The following is a 24,074-nucleotide window of genomic DNA, read 5'->3' on the forward strand; positions in this document are numbered from 1 at the left end:
ATATTAAGACTTCAAACAAGATGGTTGATAAGTTAAAAGGTAAATTTGTACCTAGTGATTATACAATTAATTTCACAAATAAAATTCAAAATTTGAAGCAAAAGTACATGATTGTGAAAGAGTATACTAAATAACTCTATGAGTTAGATATCAGATCTAGACATGATGATGATGAATTGAAAACAATAATATGAGGTGCATCAATGGTTTGACGATTTCTATACAAGATGAGATTGGTAGTGCTTACCCCTAGTTTACATTTTTGCTATCATTGTGAAACTCTTTTAGGCCAATTTTATGTTCAATGATTAGTAGTATTGTTTTGAGATTATCAGATATTGTTTCAAATTCAGTTGATATATGATGATATTACTTGCTACTCTATACTTCATGTATGCATGATGATTATTATAGTTTATTTAGTTATTGATGATGATTAGCCAAATGGATTATCATATGTCTTTTCTTATGGATACTTACCCCATATTGCATGGGTATGGTGTGCATATATGTTTTCTTTATGTATGGCATTTTTGATGTGGTTAAGGAAGGAAGTCATAGTCACCTGCTAGTCAGGATCTACACAATGAATCACTTCCTGCCATTTCTTGTTTAGCTTAGAATATTGTGTCTATACATATGTGGAGTTTATGCAGGTTGTAGGTACTAGGTATCAACTTCCTTGAATTTCTAGGATGAGCATACATTATTACCTTATCTCAATGGTAAGAGAGGGGAGATAAATTCTAAGTCCAAATCCTAAACCTTTAAGCTATTTGTCCTAGAAAACTAGGACAAGCATATGAGTTAACTACTTTTGAATGCGTTGAATGACGTTAATTCATGATTATAACCCTTTAGTTTGATCTTGTACGTGTTTTTCTATAATGGGTTTTTGTATTTTATTTTATGAGTCTTTGGCAATTTTTCTATTAATTCAGTCAATTTAAATTATTAAATTAATGATTTAATTTAATGGAAATGTATTATAATATTTTCATATTTAATTATATTTAATTAAGTGGGAAATTAACAAAAAAAATTAATTAAATTTGAAGATAAAAGTTGTCAAAATAAATTTAGAACATGATAATATTTATTTTATTCAATAATAATATATTTAGAGTTCATTTTTAAATCAATGCTAAGTAATATTATTATTTAAGTTAATAAATAGTTTATCAAATTAAACGTTCAAAAATAAATTAAGAAGTGGAAAAAGAAATTAATTTATTAAAAGTTTTATGATTGCATGATGCGTGCATGACATTGACATTTAATAAATTAATTACAAAGGAGAATTCAAGTAAAAATTAAATAGATTAATTTTATAATTCAATAAACATGCATGGAAAAGAAATAAAAAAGATAAAGGAAAGATAAAGAATACGTTAATAAAGAGTTAAAGTTTGGTGAGCATAGAGTTCTCTCAGGTCAACGGACAATTAGTGCTCCGATTTTAGGAGAGAACTCAATATCACAATTTGGGGGTTTATTTTTGAAGGACCACAAATTTTGGAAGGGGAAAGAATTTTGAAAAAGAGAAGGCTTTGAGAGGAGGAATTTCTCTACAATTGTCTTGAGTGTAGTGATTAGCATCAAAGTCTAGGTAGACGCTTGTGATGATTCTGTTGAATGTTTATTTGAAGAATTCTTATGACGAATGTTTTAGTATTATGTATTTCTAGTACGAATATTAAATCTTCTATTTATGGGAAAATCAAAAGATCTATACAATGCTCTTTCAATAGATTTTAAGAAAGGAAATTAAACCAGTAAGGGTTTGAAATTTAAATAGAAAATCTTCATTTCAAAATAATAATAATTCATGGGTTCATTGTAAATTCTCCATCAGATTGATACTAGGTTTGTAATAATAATAAAAAGAGAATGTATTAATGGGGAATGAAAATTTATTTAATAAAAATTTATACAATTGTAAAATTTTATAAAATAAATTTTCCTTCCCCATTAATACATTAATTGTTTAAAATTTACTAAAGAAAAAATGTTTATAACATAAAAAAGTTATATTAAATTTATATATATATATATATATATATATATATATATATATATATATATATAGAGGGGGTTATACACCTACCTCCCCCTACCTTTAAGAAGCATGACTGGTCTAAAAAGTCAATGGGCTTTAAACATTTTTTCAATATGTTATTTTAAAAAGAAAAATTAATTTTATTTAAAGTTTTAAATATTATTTATTACAATTTATTATATATATTAGTTTTATTAATAAAATTTATTAATAGCTTTAATTTATAATAATTAATTAAATATTCTTTAAATGGTTATTAGTTTAATTAAATTAAATTAAATTAAATTTACAATGAAGATTAGTTAATAAGGTTGAAGATTTATCTAAATTCCAACTTTAGTAAAATTGTAATTATTGGAAATCAATGAGAATTTATTTTAGGAAATTTAAACAAATACATAATTTACCCTTAGAGTTTTTGAGAAAATTGATTTGGGTAATTCTTTATTTCATTTAAATGAATACATGGGTTAACTATAGGGTAAATGGAGAATCTATTTACTTGAAACATACATTGAAATGAAAACTGAAAACCTTACATCTAACTCAACCATGCATTTTCAAAACAAACCAAAACATGAAATTTACACCTTGTTACCTATACATTGTTTGTGCTTTGGGTTTGGGGCTGACTAGAGTGTTGACCAATTCTAGGAAATCTACCAAAGGCTTGGGAGTTTTGTGAGTGTGGTATTATGTAGACTTGATCTTGACTATTTTTACTTATCCATGGTAATGTAATGGTATGCTCTATGATTAGTGTGTTTATATTATTGGTTACTATTTTCAATGTCTTTGTGGGATAGAAAGATTTATGCTATGAGATATTTGACTTAACCATTTCATGTCTTTGATCAGTATTATTGGGATACTTTCTAGTTGCTCATTGAGAACTGATGGGTATTCTAATTTATCTTTTGATTCTTTCCAGTCACTTGTATAGGACTAAGGTGATTTTACTATGAATTTTTTTATTTGTGATTTCATGAGCTTAGGGTTGGTAATCTATATATAATGTCAGGAAGTAGCTTGCAATGGAGGCTAGGGCCCTAAGTGGCTACCAAGGTAACCCATTGTAAGTTTTTAACAAGTGAAAGCACTACACTAAATGAGAGCAAAATGAACCTAACAAGAGTCTTTGTATGTTCTTTCCCATGCCTTGAGTGCTAGTGTAGACTAGGATGGGAGTACAAAGAATTCTTGGTTACGACCTAATATCGTTACTGTGCCTTGTCAGTACAATAGGATACTGGTATCACATAGGGATCACTAGGGGGGCAAGGTCCTAAGATACTACCAAGGTAACTCTAGCATGATTTGTGGATTGACACTTGCCTGCTTACATAGTAGGTTTCCTATGTGTCTTGTGTGCCTTTTGCTATATATCCATTTATCTTAGAACCCTTGAGTTAGAATACTTTTAGGATTTCCTAAACTTAGAGAGTAGTTTTGATATTTGGTTTGATATCCTATTTGGGACTTGAGACTATCCCCTCAGTGTGGTGGGAGTGGGCCATTTAGGTTCCACACGGTCAGGTGGTAGTGCTTTTTACTCTTACCATTGAGATCTGTCCCTAGTCACCATGGCTAGAGCTTCCTTGTCTACATTTCCTTTCATTCTATCTTTGTATCATTATGATGGATGATTATATCTTGTGATGGATTTTTATATCTTTTATGATGGATGGATATATTTTTTATGGTGGATGCTTTCATTTATTGTATTATACTTTTATAATAAATCCAAGAGGATGATCTAATTCTATTTTCACATATGTATATTCTTCTAGCCTTTCATACCCTATGACATGTATAGTGGATTATTGAGCATTCTGAATTTTAGAATAAATGTATATTATTTAAATGGACATTAGAATTTTAATTATTGTTTCATATGGATGTGGTATTTGATGGACTTAGTATTAATTAAAATTAAATGTGATTCAACATCTTGGGATCCTTAAGGAATATAACCTATTATGTATGCTCATAGTTGATTGTATGTTATTACTTTTGCTACATTATGTTTGATGTGTATGTTATTCTTCTTGTTTTAAAAAAAAATGTTGGCAAACATAGTAAACCTTTAGGTTATTTCTTTTGGATCCCTTGGCAGGGCATTACATCTGGTATCAGAGCCCAAGTTTCTACATTGGGAGCTTTGGGTATATTGGAATGCCACTAGTTGTTAACTAGTTGAATAAAAATGAAAAATTTAAATGGATATGCGAAGGATCATGGTCTGCCAAAAAGTGGTGATCTAAAAAAATTGTAATTCAGAAATATCTAAAACCATTTCAAAACTTATTCCAACTTTTTTCCCGCCCGCTATGATACTAAATGAAAACAATTAATATCATTATAAGTTCTACTATATATTTTGATACCAAACCTATATGGTCAACTTTAAAAACATCCTAAAAATGTGCTTTTGGCATGTTTTTATCTGATTTTTACTTCAAACATGTAGCTGACAACTTTTTTCACCAAAATTTGATGAAATGAAAAGGATTTCTTTAGAATGTTCTTATCTTTCCATAAATGTAAGGTTTGTTAAATTATGAGTTTAGTAAGTAATTATTACTTTTTTTCTAATAGAGTTACGCATAAAGTGCTGACTAACACACTACTTGAAAAACAAATATAACTTTCAAATGATACAACATTTTTTAAATCCAAAAGTTGCATCACATTCTAAGTTTCTTCTACTATAAGGAAAAAAAAATGAAAAATTGAATTTTGTAGAGTTTTGAATTAGTTAAAGTGGTCAAACACGAGAGTTTTTTTATTCCAAAAATACTAAAGTCAAAAATTAATTATTATTTATTTATTTAGAATAAAAATACCCAAAAATATGTGTCACATCCAAGTATGAGTCTACTACTTATATCTAGAATATTATTAAAAAATATTATCATTTGATTTTGATTAAGGTGGTCAGAGACATGTCTACTTCTTATTTTTGTTCTGCAATTTTTGTAATATTGCATTAAAGTTCAAAATTTTGACCAATCAATTTTTTCTTTTTTGAGATAAGTCCCAGTGTTTTAGAAACTAGATTCAACTTGCTAGAGATTCTTTTCTCTCAACTTTTTAATATAAAGTCAATAACAAGTAGAAAAATGAATGTCAAGTTGACATAATCCTAATTTTCTAATCTTTAATTGCCACTTAAGAGCATAGTTTGGTTCACTATGATCTTGCACATACCCAAATTTTTATGTACATATTTTTCAAAACTAAAACTAAAACTTTTCGTTGTATACTTCAAACTTGAATACTTAGATTTCAAAACTGAAGTTATACATAAACCTAAATATAGACAAAACTGAAAATTGAAATTTATTCTATTTGCAAAACATGTATCTTTTATATATATGCTTTATAGTAGTATACTTTATGGTTTTTATAGTGTCTTGCATCTTGGATATTATTGTAGGATGGTATCTAGGACAAGATCTTTTGTTAGAGGCCATGGTAGAGGCCATGGAGGAGGTAGAGCTATTAGTGTCCATGAGCCTATCCATGGAGGGCCTATCCAGGAAGAGAATATAGAAGAGCATGTCAGTGAGAATCAAGAAGAGAACCATATAGAGGAGCAAGATGACTCTAAGGAGGTTGATTTGAGGCAAATGATGTAGACCATCATTGATTGCCTACCTCTTGTTCATGATCAGGATAGAGCTCATCAGGCGGGACATGAGCATAGACCTAGGTCTAGGAGCCCTTATAGGGATCATCATAGATCCATAGTAGCTCCTTAGACGAAGGACCTTTATAGGTCCAAGGTCAAGCCCTTTAATGAGCATGGTTTGGGATATGTAGCCAAGCAATGGCTTATTTCTCTTTATAGGGGTTTTTCTATGTAAGACTTTGACAACAATGTCAAAGCAAGGTTTTCTATCACCAACCTAAAAAACTTTGGAGGCACTTGGTGGACTATCAAGGAAAAGAAGATGGGCATAGACATGAAGAATGTCACATGGGAGTTATTCTTGGATAACTTCTATGAGTGATTCCTACCAAAGGAATGGAAGCAACATTAAGCAGACGAGTTCCATAACTTGAGATAGTTCACTATGATCATAGTTGAGTATGAGTGCAAGTTCTATGAGCTCATGCCCTTTTTGGGATTCAGTGACAACCCAACATAGTTGGCACAACATTTTATTAAAGGCTTGAACAACTATTTAGTTGGGGAGTTAAGGTGTTTGAGCCTAAAACCCTCAAAGATGTAGTACATTGAGCCATTCTTGTAGAGAAAAGTGTCAACCTTGGACATGGGGGTTTTGTGAGAGCACCTACATCATTAGGATCTAAGGGCAACCAAAATCTAGGTGGGAACAGGAAGTGTCCTTTTCCTAAGGGGAATCAAAAACACCAGTAGCCTCAACAGTCACAGTAGAAGAAGGGATCATACCCTCTGGGACAGAGTGGTGGTGGTGGTTCTAACTCCAAGAACAATCACAATGCATAGTGCAATAGGTGAAATTAGTACGCTCAACATGCATAGAGCATCCAATCTTTTGTTGGTAGGGGTAGCCACTAGCGGTCGAATGCACCACCTATAGGTCAAGGATCTAGTAGAGGCACATGATGTTATACATGTGGGAAAGTTGGACACATTACACCTCACTATCCACAACGAGCACCTCAGTATTCAAGTCCTATGCTAGTAGCATATGAGCCCATAGTCAGAGATGTAGGTAGAGCTCATAGGGTATTTCAAATGGTAGATCACCATCAGGCAGACCATTAGGGGACAGTAGTTGAGACTACAAGAGCTATCTGAGGTACACCTCTCTCTGTATTGTTTGATTCAGGTGCCATAGATTCTTTTCTTTCACCATCATTAGTTGCTAAGTGTAAGCTAGATTTGGTTAAGCAAGACCGAGGTTGGTAAGTGGAACTAGCCTCAAGTGCTAAGGTTTCCACAAATTCCATAGTTCATAAGTATGGTCTTGGCATAGGAGGGTTGTGACATTAGTTGAACTTCAAGTTATTCCTCTTGGTTCCTATGATGTGGTCTTAGGTATGGACTAGCTTGTGTCTCATAGAGCTAGTAAGACTGTAGGAAGAAGACTATTGTATGTTAGGATGACCAAGGGAAGGATGTGGAGATTGTGGAGATACTGAGACCTATATCTCTACTGATGATATCTGCTATGCAATTGAAACAAAGCTTTCATAAGGGATGTCAGGTATTTTTTGTTACAATACATGAGCTAGATGAAGAAGATCCTATGAGAAAGAGTTTAGACCACCCTATTCTATACGAATATGTAAATTTCTTTCTGAGTGAGATTTTGGGCATGTCCCCAAAGGGAGATATTAATTTTAGCATTGACCTCACTATAGGAGCAGAGCCTATCTCTAGAGCTCCTTATCATATGACCACTCAAGAATTTAGTGAGTTGCACCTATAGCTAGAGGACCTTTTGGCTAAGGGTAGTATTCAACCTAGTGTATCACCATGGGGAGTTCCAATGCTCTTTGTGAAGAAGAAGGATGGTTCTTTGTACCTTCATATTGATTATAGATAGCTGAACAAGTTGACAATAATGAATAGGTATCCTCTACCAAGGATCAAAAACTTATTTGAACAGATCAAGGGAGCTACAGAGTTCTCCAAGATCAATCTTAAGTTAGGATACCATTGGATTCACATCAAGGAAGCTAACTTTCATAAGACCACTTTTCAAACTCGCTATGGGCACTACACATTTACAGTGGTGACTTTTGGGATGATGAATGCTCCATTAGTTTTTAGGTGTCTAATGAATGGAGTGTTTCATTCCTATCTTGACAGATTTGTAGTTGTGTCCCTTGATGATATATTGATATATTCTTAGTCCCAAAAGGAGTATGAGGAACATCTATTTTTGGTTTTGTAGTGCTTCAGAGATAATCAACTTTATGCCAATTTAGCAAAGTGAGAGTTCTTTTAATCAGAGATACAATACTTAGGAAACATCATATCAGGAAATGGTATCTCTGTAGACACTACAAAGATTCAAGCAATAGTAGACTGGCCTACACCCATAACTATGTCAGAAATTCACAGTTTCATGGGTCTAGCAAGGTATTTTGGTAGATTCATCCAAAAGTTCTCCAAAATAGCACATCCTATCATCTCCCTTTAGGGGAAAGGAAAGAAGTTCTTATGCATGGAAAAATATGAGGAAGCATTTTGGAAGCTCATGGAGCTTTTGACTAGTGCACCAATCTTAGTAGTACTTGATCTAGCAGGTGATTTCATGGTGTGTATAGATGCTTCCCTTGAGGCAATTTGATCAGTATTGATGCAAAATGGATGGGTGATTGCATATCAATTGCACAAATTGAATGACCACAAGCTAAATTATCCTATGCATGATCTTGAGTTAGAAGGCGTAGTTCATGCCTTAGTAAGATGGAGAAATTTCTTATTGGGACACAAATTTGAAATTCATAGTGATCATCATAGTCTCTATTACATATTCATGTGGCCTATTCTAAATGCTAGGTAGAGGTGTTGGATGGAGTTTCTATGTGAGTATGACTTCGAGGTGAAGTACATTCAAGGGAAGGAGAATGTGGTAGCTGACACTTTGAGTTACAGGACACATGTGACATTATCTATGACTCTTAGTGTTGATTTGAGGAGCTAGATACTTTAGGCACTCCCTACTGATACTTGGTATCAGGAAGTGTGTAGAGAGATAGATTTAGGAAGATCGTTGGAGGGTAAGTTTTTAGACTATGTTCTAGAGTTAGATGGCCTTTTGAGACATTCAAGAATGATCTATGTACTATTACTAGATGAGCTTCATATATTGATCCTATTAGAGGCCCATTGTGCACCTTACTTGGCACATCCGGGTGTCAAGAAGATGCATGCAGACTTGTGACATTTATTCTATTGGTTTGGGATGAAGCATGGCATTGCTGATTTTGTGGCTAGGTGTCTTGATTGTTAGAGATTTAGGGTAGAGCACAAGCATCCGTCAAGACTTTTACAACCAAATCTCATTCCTTCATGGAAGTGGGACATCATCTCTATGGACTTCATAGTAGGATTACATATGATTGTTCATTGTCATGATGCTATCACAATCACCATTGATTGATTGACTAAGGTGGCATGTTTTTCATTGATAAGGTCTTCTTACACTGTGGCTTATGTAGCTAATGTATTCATGCATGAAATTGTGAGACTACATAGTATTCCCTAGAATATTATTTCAGATAGGGATCCTATATTCACTTTTGTATTTTGGACATCCTTGCAACATGATCTTGGAGTACAGATGAATTTTAGTTTAGCATATCACTGAGAGATAGATGGATAGACAGAGAGAGTGAATCAGGTTCTAGAAGATATATTGAGGATGTATGTGATGGGTAGGTAGACTCTTTGGGAGGAATATCTCTACCTAGTGGAGTTTTCTTACAACAAAAGATATCACAGTTCTATTGGCATGGCACCTTTACAAGATTTTTATGGACATCCTTATCATACACCTTTGAGTTGGGACACTCTTGAGGATCACATCTTGTTGGGTCTTAAGATGCTTTGAGATATAGAGCACTAGGTAGTGTGCATCCGAGAGCACTTGACTACAACACAAGATAGGCAGAAAAAGTATGCTAATGCACATAGGATAGTGATCCGATGGATATTTTTAGTGAAAATTGAAGTGTCTTATAATCTTTAAATTTTTGTACCATCAGAAAGATCTTGGCATCCTGATCCCAACGCAACTTGAACGGAGCAAAAAGGAGTATGTTCGTGCAAGTTATGCTTGGTCAAAGTTCTAGTCAACAAATAGGCTAGAGGGCTAGATAAGAGGTGAAATCAGATCATCTCAAAAGTGGTCAATAATGGATTTCAAATCAAAGATCCTATCGAGAGCTTCCCAACGGTGTTGGTTTCATCAAAAATGAATTTCATATGTGAAAGTTATGGCAATTTGAATTTTGGAGGTGTAAGTGTCATTTGAATCTTGATGATGTCATCATGACATCATGGGGCAGTTTAAAAACCAAAAAGAAGAAGAGGAAAAACAATTTAAAAAGGGGGTTCTAATGAGGTTTGAACCTATGACCTTTGACTCCCAAAACCAACATGATGGCCATTGCACCACAAATGATATTTAAAATCAATGCGCACAAAATTCTATTTAACTTTAATATTGCTGCAACTCCACATAAAGCAGGCCGCCGGCGGGTTTGGAACCCCCGACTGGCAGCCATCCTAAAATAGGACTTACCGTTGCGCTATTTTAGCAGCTAAAGATGTAAAAGCGAGATATGATATTTAAACCTTAACTGAACCCACCTAACCTTATCAAATTAAGGTTAATTTGTTAATTTGTTAACCTAAAGTTGTCATGGGTAAAAATGGCTAAAGGGTATTTTTGAAATGTAATCAGTTAAAGGCCCCATTTTTATACATTTTTGTTATAGCCTTATTTTGGCTAATATTTTGTATAAAAAGAGGGTTTTGGGACCCTTTTAGGGGAGAAAAAATAGGAATTTTTGAGTGGGTTTTTGGTGAAGTTTTTCAAAGGAATAGGGAGATTTTGCTTTGAGACTTTCTGGAGCCATTTTCGTACTTCGAAGAACTGTTATGTTGTCGAAGTGCTAGAAGAAATGGTCTTGGTGCATAATTTGTAATTGATTTTTGGAGATTAATCGGATTGGTCGTACTCTATTAGAGCTGACCCGAAGACGTAGTCACATTTATGGCGAACTCTAAAATCAAACTTGTTTGCACTTTTTCTCTCCTCTCTTATGTTCTGATTCTCACCTTAAGTTTTTTTAAGTTTTAATGCATAATTTTAGTTATGTATAAATGTATTAAGACTTCCGCTAAGTTGTGTTTTTAATTAAGCATTCAATACTGTAATTAGTCTAGATCTGTCCATCAGATCAAGTGGTATCAGAGCCCAGTTGACTATTATTGTAGTTTTTTTTCTGAATGCTAACAAGATCCAGGATTCAGAAGGGTGAAGGCAAGATTGAAGAATTTAATCTTGAGATCGAGAAGCGAAGAACATTTTTGAGGATGTCTATTTCGGGAATGGAGGTTCCTGATGAGATTAGTGAGCAGGAATTTTGAAGAGCATTTCTCGAGATGAAGGCTAAAGGTGGATATTCTTTTTTGGGAGAGATAAGAGCGAAAAGAACGTGAAGACACAAAAGGGAAACATCATGGAGATGGTGACAAGAAACCAGATCCACCCTCTTCTTCTTCTCCTCCCTCTTCTCCTTCTTCTCCATCTTCTCCTCATTCTACTTCTTCTAATCCTTTCAAGAGTGGGTATAAGCTTAAGATTAAACTGGATGTAAAATTTGACTTGCCTAAGTATTATGGTGAACTTAATGTTGAAAAATTGGATGATTGGATTCAACAAGTAGAAGTGTACTGTAGAGTCTAGAACCTATTAGATGATGTTGACAGGATTCAATTAGCTACTCTTCGGTTAGGTGGTACAGCTTTAACCTGGTGGGAGAGTAAGACTAAGGCAAAAGTTTCATGGCATGGTGGAGTCAGTTTAACTTGCGCAGAGTTTTTTAATGCTCTTAAGAAGAAGTTTTATCCCCTAGGACATATGCAATAGTTAATGATGGATTGGAAAATTTTTAGGAAAGGGAAAGGTCAAATTGTCCAAGAGTACACCCATGAATTCAGGAAAAGGGCTATTGCTTTGAATGTTCCTTTGTACACCTAGGATACTTTGTTGAAGTACATAGGAGGTCTTCATTCCTACATTAGACATTCTATTTTGGTATTAAACCCTTGTAATCTGGATGAAGTGTCTGTTCAAGCTACAAACTTAGAGACAAGGGGTAAAGGATCTTTTATCGATAAGTTTGATAACGATGTAAAGAAATCTTCTAAGAATGTAGAGATAGAGAAAGGAAAGAAGGCAACTACAATCAAGAAGGATGAGAAACTTTCTTGCACTCATTATGACAGGAAGGGTCACGATGAAGAACATTGTTGGAAGTTGCATATTGAATTGAAGCCTAAGTGGGCACAAAAATGTGATTAGAAAAAAAAAGGTAAGGAGAAAGCCACAAATGTTGTTATGGATCTTGGTTCAGATTCAGATGATGAGACTAAGATAACAGCTATGGGTGTAAAAGGTAAAGCTCCTATCTCTGGTGTTTCTGTTCATAGTTGCACTTCTTCATCTAATGTTAATGATTTCCCTGAAGATAAGAAAAGGAATGAGTTGTTTCATTTAAGGGTTGTTGTTAAGAACACTAAAATTGATGCACTCATAGATAGTGGTTCTCAAGTGAACTTGATTTCTGAAAATACTATAAGAAACTTGGGATTAAAAACTAAATTACATAAGAAACCTTATCCACTAGGCTAGATTTTTGAAAATGATAAGTTGCAAGTAATAAGAAAATGCACCTTAAGATTCACAATCACTAGTAAGTTTGTGGATAAAGTAAAATTTGATGTTGTTCCATTGGATATATGTGGGATAGTGCTTGGTAGCCCTTATCTTTATGATCAAAAAGCAATTTTCTACAGGGAAAAGAATCATTATCACTTGTTTAAAGATGGCATTCCGTATATTGTACATTCTCACAGGATTAAGACTGATCATTCTTTTGCAAACACAGGGCAGTTAAACAGGGTAATTAATGTAAGTAAAGAGTTAACTCTTATGTTTGTTAGTACAGGTGGTTCTACACTTGAACTTGGAATAGCTAACCGGGGTCAGATGTTGAAGGATGCACCCATAGTACAGCATGAGGAAATTATGATTGAAAGCATTAATGGTTCCTTGGATAAAATTGTTCCTGTTGTGAAGGATCGATATTTTTTTGATTTATTCTCTTTCATTTCTGCATTATTGTTCAGCTTGATGCTAGCCAATGTTTGTTGGTTAGTGGCTACGACAACTGATGTAGATGCTTATGGAAGTAATAGAATAATGTTTATGATCAACAATGTTGTTGCAGTCTTCATTGTGCTTGTGAGCTAGGTATTCATATGTACATATGATACATGACAAGTGTGGAGGCCAAGTCCTCACTTTATGTCAAAGTAAATGTCCCTTTTGGAGGTCCAAAAGGTCTTCAATGGAGAGGCCTAATCTGATGGATATTTTTAGTGAAAATTGAAGTGTCTTGAAATCTCTAGATTTTTGTACCATTAGAAAGATCTCGGCATCCTGATCCCAATGCAACTGGAATGGAGCGAAAAGGAGTCTGTTCGTGCAAGTTATGCTTGGTCAAAGTTCTGGTCAACAAACAAGCTAGAGGGCTAGATAAGAGGTGAAATCAGACCATCTCAAAAGTGGTCAATAATGGATTTCAAATCAAAGATCCCGTCGATAACTTCTCAACGGCGTTGGTTTCATCAAAAATGGACTTCATATGTGAAAGTTATGGCAGTTTGAATTTTGGAGGTGAAAGTGTCATTTAAATCTTGATGACATCATGGGGTAGTTTAAAAACCAAAAAAAAAAGAGAGGAAAAATAATTTAAAAAGGGGGTTCTAATGAGGTTTGAACCCATGACCTTTGACACCCAAAACCAAAATGATGGCCATTGCACCACAAACGATATTTAAGATCAATGCGCACAAAATTCTATTTAACTTTAATATTGCTGCAACTCCACATAAAGCAGGCTGCCGGCGGGTTTGGAACCCTCGACCAGCGGCCATCCTAAAATAGGACTTACCATTGTGCTATTTTAGCAGCTAAAGATGTAAAAGCGAGATATGATATTTAAACCTTAACTGAACCCACCTAACCTAATCAAATTAAGGTTAATTTGTTAATTTGTTAACCTAAAGTTGTCATGGGTAAAAATGGCTAAAGGGTATTTTCGAAATGTAATAAGTTAAAGGCCCCATTTTTATACTTTTCTGTTATAGCCTTATTTTGGCTAATATTTAGTATAAAAAGAGGGTTTTGGGACCCTTTCAGGGGAGAAAAAAAATATAGGAATTTTTGAGCGGGTTTTTGGTGAAGTTTTTCAAAGGAATAGGGAGATTTTGCTTTGAGATTTTCTGGAGCCATTTTCGTACTTCGAAGAACTATTATTCTGTTGAAGTGCTAGAAGTATTGGTCTTGGTGCATAATTTGTAATAGATTTTCTGGAGATTAATCGGATCGGTCGTACTTTATTGGAGCTGACTTGGAGACATAATCACATTTGTGGCGAACTTTGAAATCAAACTTGTTTGCACTTTTTCTCTCCTCTGTTATGTTTTGATTCTCACCTTAAGTTTTTTTAAGTTTTAATGCATAATTTCAGTTATGTATAAATGTATTAAGACTTCCGCTAAGTTGTGTTTTTAATTAAGCATTCAATACTGTAATTAGTCTAAATTCGTCCTTCAGATCAGATAGATAAGTAGTTTTCTATGGGAGAGAAGGTTTTCTTCAAAGTGCATCTATGGAAGATTTTGATATGTTATGGAAAGGGTTCAAAGCTAGCAGCTTGCTTTGTGGGACTATTCAAGATTCTTGAGAGGATTGGTCTAGTTGCCTATCACCCTGCTTTATTGCCAAGCCTAGCTCACATTCATGATGTTTTCCATGTTTCAGTACTTAGGTAATATATTCCTGATGTGGTACATGTTCTTGATTGGGATTTGTTGCAGGTATAGGATATGTAGCTAGCTTTGGACCTCATTCACATTCTAGAGCAATGGGAGTTGACCCTCAGGGGTCAAACCATAGAGTAGGTAAGGGTCCAATGGGGCCCTACTGATGACTCATTAGCTACATGGGAGGATGCATCTAGATTATGGGATTTTTATTCCTACTTTTTATAGGCTTCCAGGAGTAACCCTAAGTCTAGAGGGTGGATGAGGTGCCTACCCCTAGTTTATAGTTTTGCTATCATTGTTGAACTCTTTTAGGCCAGTTTTATGTTAGATGATTAGTAGTATTGTTTTAAGATTATTAGATACTATTTCACATTCAGTTGATATATGATGAGATTACTTGGCATTCTATACTTCATGTATGCATGGTGATTATTAAAGTGTTTTTAGTTATTGATGATGATTAGCTAGATGGATTATCATATGTCTTTTCATATGGATACTTACCCCATACTGCATGTGTATGGTGTGCTTGTATGTTTTGTTTATGTGTGGCATTTCTGATGTGGTTAAGGAAGGGAGTCATAGTCACCTACTAGTTAGGATCTATGATGCACCACTTCTTGCCATTTTCTATTTAGCATAGAATATTGTGTTTACATGCATGGATTTTATGTAGGTTGTAGGTACTAGGTATCGACTTTCCTGAATTGCCGGGATGAGCGTAGCCTATTACATTTGTTAATGGTAAGAGAGGGGAGATAAATTCTAAAGTCCAAATCCTAAACCTTTAATCCATTTGTCCTAGAAAACTAGGACAAGTATCTGAGTTTACTACCTTTCGAATGCATTGAATGACGTTAATTTGTGATTATAACCCTTTAGTTTGATCTTGTATGTGTTTTTCTATGATGGGTATTTATATTTTGTTTTATGAGTCTTTGGTAATTTTTCTATTAATTAAGTCAAATTGAATTATTAAATTAATAATTTAATTTAATAGAAATTTATTATGATATTTTAATATATAATTATATTTAATTCATTATAAAATTAATTAAACAAAAAGAATTAAATTTGAAGATAAAAGCTATAAGAATAAATTTAAAACATGATAATATTTATTTAATTTAATAATAATATATTTAGAGTTCATTTTTAAATCAATGCTAAATACTATTATTATTTAAGTTAATAAATAGGTTATCAAATTAAACATTTGAAAATAAATTAAGAAGTGGAAAAAGAAATTAATTTATTAAAAGTTTTATGATTGCATGATGCGTGCATGACATTAAAATTTAAAAAATTAATTAAAAAGAAGAAGTCAAGTGAAAATTTAATAAAGTAATTTATTAATTCAATAAACATGCATTGAAAAGAAAAAGAAAAGATAAAGGAAAAATAAAGAAAAATTTATTAAAGAGTTGAAGTTTGGTGAGTAGAGAGTTCTCTCCGGTGAACACACAATTAGTGCCCTGATTTTAGGAGGGAACTCCATATCAAAATTTGGGGGTTCATTTTTGAAGGACGTTGAATTTTGGAAGGGGAAATAATTTTAGAAAAGGGAAGACATTGAGAGGAGGAATTTCTATACAATTGTCTTGAGTGTAGCAATTAGCATCAGAGTGCAAGTAGACACTTGTGATGATTCACTCAATTTATTATGCTCTTTCTTTCATATCTTCATCATGTCTATTGAATGTTTATCTAAAGAATTCTTGTGATGAATGTTTCAGTATTATGTATTTCTAGTATCAATATTAAATCTTTTTTTTACAAGAAAATAAAAAAGATCTATACAACCCTCTTTCAATAGATTTTAAGAAAAGAAATTAAAGTGGGAGGGGTTTGAAATTTAAATAGAAAATCTTCTTTAAAAATAAAAAATATTGATGGGTTCTTTATAAAATCTCCATCAAGTTAATATTGGGTTTGTAATAAAATAAGAGAGAGAATGTATTAATGGGGAAGGAAATTTTGTTTTATGAAAATTTATACAGCTGTAAAATTTTATAAAATAAATTAATTGTTTAAAAATTACTGAAGGAAAAAATGTTTATAACAAAACAAGTTATATTATTATTATTTTTTAAAATAATATTAAATGGAGGAGGGGGTTATACCCCCTCCTCTCCCTACCTTTAAGAAGTGTGGCAACTACTGCTATTGTAGGTACTGCAGTAGTGATAGTACTACATGCTGTAGTAGTCGCATGCCTACAATAGACGTAGTGGGCCTTGGCCAATCTAAAAACTTGGTGAGCTTTAAACATTTTTTCAATATGTTATTTAAAAAAAAATTTATTAAAAATAATTTTATGTTAAGTTTAAAATATTATTTTTTATTTTTTTATATATTATTTTTATTAATAAAATTTATTTATAGCTTTAATTTATAATAATTAATTAAATGTTATTTAAATAGTTATTAGTTAAATTAAATTAAATTAAATTAAATTAATAATGAAGATTAGTTAATAAGGTTGGGGATCTATTTAAATTTGTTGAAGATTTATTTAAGTTCCAACTTTAATAAAATTGCAATTATTGAAAATCATGAGAATTTATTTTAGCAAATTTAAAAAATACATAATTTACCCTTAGAGTTTTTTTAGAAAATTGATAGGGGTAGTTCTTTATTTCATTTGAATGAATACATGGGTTAACTATAGGGTAAGTGAAGAATCTTTTTACTTGAAACATAGACTAAAATGAAAATTGAAAACCTTAGATCTAACTCAACCATGTGTTTTCAAAACAAACCAAAACATGAAATTTACAGCTTGTTACCTATACATTGTTTGTGATTTGGTTTTGGGGTTGACTAGAGCGTTGACCAGTTCTAGGACATCAACTAGAGGCTTGGGAGTTTTGTGAGTGTGGTATTATGCTAACTTGATCTTGATTGTTTTTACTTAACCATGGTAATGTGATGGTATGCTCTATGATGAGTGTGTTTATACTATTGGTTACTATTTTTAGTGTCTTTTTCAAATAGCGATATTTATGCTATGAGATATTTGACTTAACCATTTTGAGTCTTCGATCAATATTACTGGGATACTTTTTAGTTTCTCGTTGAGAAGTGATGGGTATTGTGATATATCTTTTGATGCTTTCTAGTCACTTGTATAGGACTACGGTGATTTTATTATGGATTCTTTGATTTCTGATTTCATGAGCTTAGGGTAGGTAATCTATATGTAATGTTGGGAAGTGCCTTGCAATGGAGGTTGAGGCCCTAAGTGGTTGCCAGGGTAACCCATTCTATGTTGTTTAATAAGTGAAAACACTACACTAAATGAGAGTAAAATGAACCTATCAAGAGTCTTTATATGTTCTCACTTATGCCTCGAGTGCTAGTATAGACTAGGATGGGAGTAGAGAGAATGCTTTGTTGTGACCATGCATCATTTGTATGCTTTGTTAGTATGAGAGGATATTAGTGCCACATAGGGATCACTAGGGGGCTAGGGTCCTAAGAGACTACCACAGTAACTCTAGTGTGATTCCTACAATGAGACTTGCCTACTTAAATAGTAGGTTTCCTACGTGTCTTGAGTTCCTCTAGGTATAGATGTCAATTTATCTTGGAACCCTTGAGTTAGAATACTTTTATGATTTCTTAGACTTAGAGAGTACTTTTAATATTTGGTTTGATATCATATTTGGGACTTGAGACTACCTCCTCAACATGGTGGGAGTGGGCCATTTAGGTTCCATGTAGTTGGGTGGTAGTTCTTTTTACTCTTACCATTGAGATCCATCCGTAGTCACCATGGTTGGAGCTTCCTTGTCTACATTTCTTTTCATTCTAGTTGTATATTATTATGATTGATGGTTATATCTTATGATTGATGTTGAAATCTTTTATGATGGATGGATATATCTTTTATGGTGGATGCTTTCATTTATTGTATTGTACTTGTATCATGGATCCAAGGAGGATGATGTAATTCTATTTTTGTAAATGTATATTCTTTTAGCCTTTCATACCCTGTGACATTACAATGGATGATTTAGCATTCTAAATTTCATTTGCCAAGAAGCATTTAGAACAAATGTATATTATTTAAATGGACATTGGACTTTTTAATTATTCTTTCATATGAATGTGATATTTAATGGACTTAGTATTAATTAAAATTAAATGTGATTCAACTTCTTGGGATCCTTAAGGAATGTAACCTATTATGTATGCTTATAGTTGATTGTATGTTATTGTTTTCTTTTTTCCTTTTTTTAAATGTTGGCAAGCTTAGTAAAACTTTAGGTTATTTCTTTTGGATCCCTTGGTGAGGCATTACAAGATTAGAATAGTAAAGATGGATAGTATGGAAGAGGCCTATCAATTCACATTGAAAGTAGAAGAGAATTTGGCAAAGATATATGAAAAAGGACAAAGAGGAAAAGATTTTAGAGGAGAAGAGGTAGATCTTATGGTTAAAGTAGAAAATATGTATCTAATAATGTAAAAATGACTGATATAAATTTCAATAGAAAGATGAAATTTCATATAGAGGTAGAGATAACATTGCTAGAGGTAATTATTATGTTTACTCTAGGAACAATAATAGCAGTAAATGGGAAGAAAGATCCTAGTTTAAAGGTACTTGTTTTAAATGTGTCGAAGAAGGTCACAAGTCTTTTGAATGTCCTAATTCTAACAAGAAGATATGTAGTAGTAATAGAAATGCTTTGATACATGAAGACACATCTAATATACCTAATGAACCTAAGGAAGGAGATAATATAATGGATAGAAGAACATTATGGTATGACAAGATGGTTGAAGGTCCCATTTTAAAGAAAAGTCTTTTTAAGGCCAAATGTAACTTGACAAGTGAATGTTGCAAAGTTATTATTAAAAATGAAGGTTTAGATAATTTAGCATCTAAAGAATTGGTTACAATGTTGTAGTTATAGAGATTGAAGCACCCCAAGGCTTATCATATTGCTTGAATAAAGGATGAGAATAAGTTACTAGTAAGTGAATAATGCCTCATAATGTGTTAGTTATTAGATGATGAAGTATTTTTTGAATGGTTTAGATAATTTTGCATCAAAAGAATTGGCTACAAAGTTGTAGTTATAGAGATTGAGGCACCCTAAGGCTTATCACATTGATTGACTAAAGGATGACAATAAGTTACTAGTAAGTGAATAATTCCTATTAGGAGTGTATGTCATTGTATGGATCTTATACCTAGAGCTATTTTTCCTAAATAAAAATCCATACATATTGGCACCTAGAGAATGAAGAACTAAATAGACAAGTCTAATAATTGTTGTAGAAAGGTTTAATGAGAGAAGGTTTGAGTCCTTATACAATACCTATAGTAGTTATATCTAAGAAAAATAAGAAATGGAGAATGTGCACTGATTCTAGAGCTATAAATATTATTATAGTAAAGCATAGATTTCCATTCTCTAGAATAGGAGACATTATGGATTGTTTGAATGTGGAAAATTATTGCACCAAGATTGAATTGAAGTGTTGATATCATAAGATAAGAAAAAGATAAGGAGATTAATGTAAGACTTCTTTTAAGAAAAATGAAGGTTTGTGTGAATGCTTTGTTATGCCTTTTGGTTTGAATAATGCACTTTGTACTTAAATTATGAGTTTGATGAATGAAGTTCTACATCAATTATTGGGTAAGTTTTATTAATTTTTTCCTTGATAATATTCTAATATTTAGTAAGAGTAAAGAAGATCATTTCATCCATACAAAAAAAGTGTTACAGAGCATTAAGCAAGAAAAGTTGTTGATTAACTTTAAAAAATGTTCTTTTATGAAAGAGGACTTTTCTATCTGAGTCAAGTTATTTCTATTAGTCATTTTGGATTGGCCTACACCTTAGAGTGTCGGTGAATTTAAATATTTTCATGGACTAGATAGTTATTTTAGAAAGTTTATTAGAAATTTTAGTTTCATTTGTAATGTGACGACATACACAATGAGAGGCGATAAAAAAAGAATTTAAATGGACACATGGAGCAAATAAAAGTTTTGAAACTTTGAAACAAAGGGTCAAAGAATTACCTCTATTAGCTTTACCAAACTATACTAAAACATTTGAAGTTGATTGTGGTGCTAGTGAGAATGTCGTTAGAGTAGGATTGAGTCAAGAAGGTAAATCTATTTATAGTGAGAAGTCAAATGATTCTAAAAGGAAATATTCAGTTTATGAACAAGAATTTTATGCTATTGTTTAAGATTTAAATAAATTGAGATATTACATGATTCCTAAGGAATTTATATTTTATACTAATTATAAAACCTTCCAATACTTGGGTAGTCAATATAAGTTGAATCAGAGACATGTGAAATGGGTTGTGTCCTTCTAAAATTTCATATTTGTGTTGAAACATAGAAGAACATAATGTTATGGCTTTGGATTGTATGTGGGACTTAAATGATATTGAAAAATAATTATAGAATAAAAATTCAAGGGATATGGTAGGAGAAAAGGGAGGTGAACTCCCAAAAGTTACATGTGGAGAATAAAAACATCTAAAAAAATTCTCCTTCAGGTTTTTTTTATAAATGCACCAAAATCTTAGAAAAAACTTGTAAAGTGTTAGGATTGATTTGGGTGAGGATTTTAGGGATAGATATTATTTAAACTTTTTCTACATAGAATTTAGAGTCATTCCTAAAAATAATATGAATACCTTTTTAGTTGTGTTGATTAAATGTTTAGCAAAATGCATTCTGATATTGATGTTTATGAGAGTTAAGTTGGGTAATAATGTTAAGATCATAGAAATATGGACGAGAAGTTTAGAGTAATTTTTAAACATATGGAAGTGAGAGAAAAGTGTATTCTTTATTGATTTCAAATGTCCCATCACAAGGCGGAAAGTTACAAAATTAGTTGATATGTGTGCCTCAAGAATTTAGGAGGATTATTTTGCTGGAGTAATCATATAAATAGTATTTCCATAATTATTTTCTATCACTTCATATCTAAAGCTATTGACTTTTAACAACTTTTGTGATGGTACCAAATATGATCTTCATCATCATTATGATTTTACTTGGTAAAACTTTCTTTGAATGAAGTATTTTCATATTTTTCTCACTTATGTGCCCAAGTCTATTTTGCCAAAGCACTTTATCAGAATCTACAACATTCATTTATTCTCCCTACTCAACTCCAAAAACTATTCTTGAACATGTATTTTTCTCAAAATAAGTCAACGTAAAAGGAACAATATAGCCTATACAAACATATAAAATGCCTAGTTTCACACCTTTTGCTACTTCAAGGGAACCTTTTGAAGCCTTCAAATCTTTATTATTAAAAGTAACTATACAAACCTCATTACTGAGTTGTTGTACTGAAATTAAATTTCTACTCAACTTTGGAACATATTACCTCATGTAGTAGCCAATGATTCCCATTATGCAACTTAATTTTAACTTTTCCCTTTCCAACAATCTAACAGGGTTCATTATCCCCCAAATAAACAAGCCCAAGATACCCTTGGAAAAAATCAATAAAATAACCTCTATGAGGCATTGCATGAAATGAAACACCAAAATCTAAAACATGTGAATTATCAATACGTTCTAAAGAAATAAGCAAAGCATCTTCTTTGGATTTTTTATTTACCATATTTTCCTCCATGTTTCCTTCTGACTTATCTTTTTCATTGTTCTTTCAAGTCCAAAATTCTTTATTCTTATGCCCTTTCTTACCATAGTACCAACAATCTCTTGGTTCTCTAGATTGAGACCTCTTCCCCTTTGACTTTCCTCTTGATTTCCCATGATTTCTAGAATTATTTCCTCTCTCAGTCATTTTGCCTCTTCTTTGTACATTCAAAGCACTCCCTGATGTAGATCGACTTGAGGTTTTCATATGAGTTTCCTCACTCAAAATAACACCAATCACATCATCAAATTTTAGGGTATTAGATCCAGATACAAAATTACTCACAACCATTATCAAGCCCTTCTAGCTTTCAAGTAAAGAACACAAAATCAAGAGAGCACTAATTTCTTCATCAAAACTAATATTCAAAAAAGATAACTAACTTTTAATAGTATTAAACTCATTTAAAATGATCTACAATAGATCCAGCTTCTGTCATCTTCATATTAAATAAACACTTCATGAGAAATACCTTGTTTGAAGCAAAGGGCTTTTCATATAGTTTTGCTAGAGTTTCTATCAACTCTTCTATCATCTTTGTTTTTGTAATGTTAAATGTCACTGATCATGCCAAGCATAACTGAATACCCCAAGTGCCCTTCTATCTAAAATCTCCTAGTCTTCATCCATCATAGTTACCTGTTTCTTGGATTTTTCTTCCAATGTATTCTATAAATCCTTCTAATAAAGAGATTCCTCCATTTTGTATCTTCCATAACTGAAATTTTTAGCCATTAAACTTGTCAACCTTTAGCTTACCCTCATCTACCATAGCTCCCACTTGACTATGAGACACCCACTCAACCATGAGACCTTGCTATAAAGGATCACTAAAAACAAAAATGACGACAATCTGCCTAAGAAAAAGTGATAACCATCTAGCTCTTATACCACTCATTAGGAATAACCTCAGATAGAAATAATAGTTACATGAAAATATAACCAATATCAAAAAATAAAATATCGCATAGAAGAGAAGACAAGACACCAAGATTTAACCTAGTTCACCCAATCCTTGGGCTCCATCGACCAACAACAAGTCCAACATTATTATTATTTACAATCTACAATCCCTTATAGCTTAATACTACCACAAGAAGCTAGAATATCACCATTATATTATGAAATCCCTAACCCTAAGCATTTTTGTACAAGATTTTTACTACTTACAAAATTAGGGCTAGAATAAGTTGTCTAATAGAAAAATAGCTTCCCCAAGACCCTACAAGGGTATTACCCCTTGACCCCTTCTTGGGGACACTTCCCCCAAACCCCTTTAGAAATAATCTAGGGAAAGGTTGTGCTAAATAAACCTTTGAGTTTGATTAGGATCCACAATAAATTAGAAAGAAGAATTTAACTCAAGAAGACTTGTCTACTAAAGGATGAAAATCTTGAAGAGGTGAAGAGTCCAAAGGATGCCACTAACTAGATGGATGACCTCAAGTTCCTAGTTGAAGATAGGGAAAATGTTAAGAAGACCAAGTGGTTCTATTCCTCTTTGGTTTTTTTTAATGTGCTAATGGTTGTGTATTTTCTTGTTTTGGCTTCATTGCTATGATCTCACTTGTAATTTAAAGATACAACCTTAAGACTTATCTATATTTTGTTGATCCCAAGTCTTGCTGGGGCTAGACAAATATTTTCTTCTTTACTAGTCTTTGTAAATTTAGTTATGTTGTTCGGGTTGATACTATTAGATTCTCTTCAAACTTATGAAAATTTTAAATTACTTTTGTTATTTTCTAGTACTCTACTATTTGGACTTGATTTTTTTAGT

The sequence above is a fragment of the Cupressus sempervirens genome, chromosome 5 (assembly GCF_028749045.1).
Source record: "Cupressus sempervirens isolate cs-2001-9-10 chromosome 5, ASM2874904v1, whole genome shotgun sequence".
Lineage (NCBI taxonomy): Eukaryota > Viridiplantae > Streptophyta > Pinopsida > Cupressales > Cupressaceae > Cupressus > Cupressus sempervirens.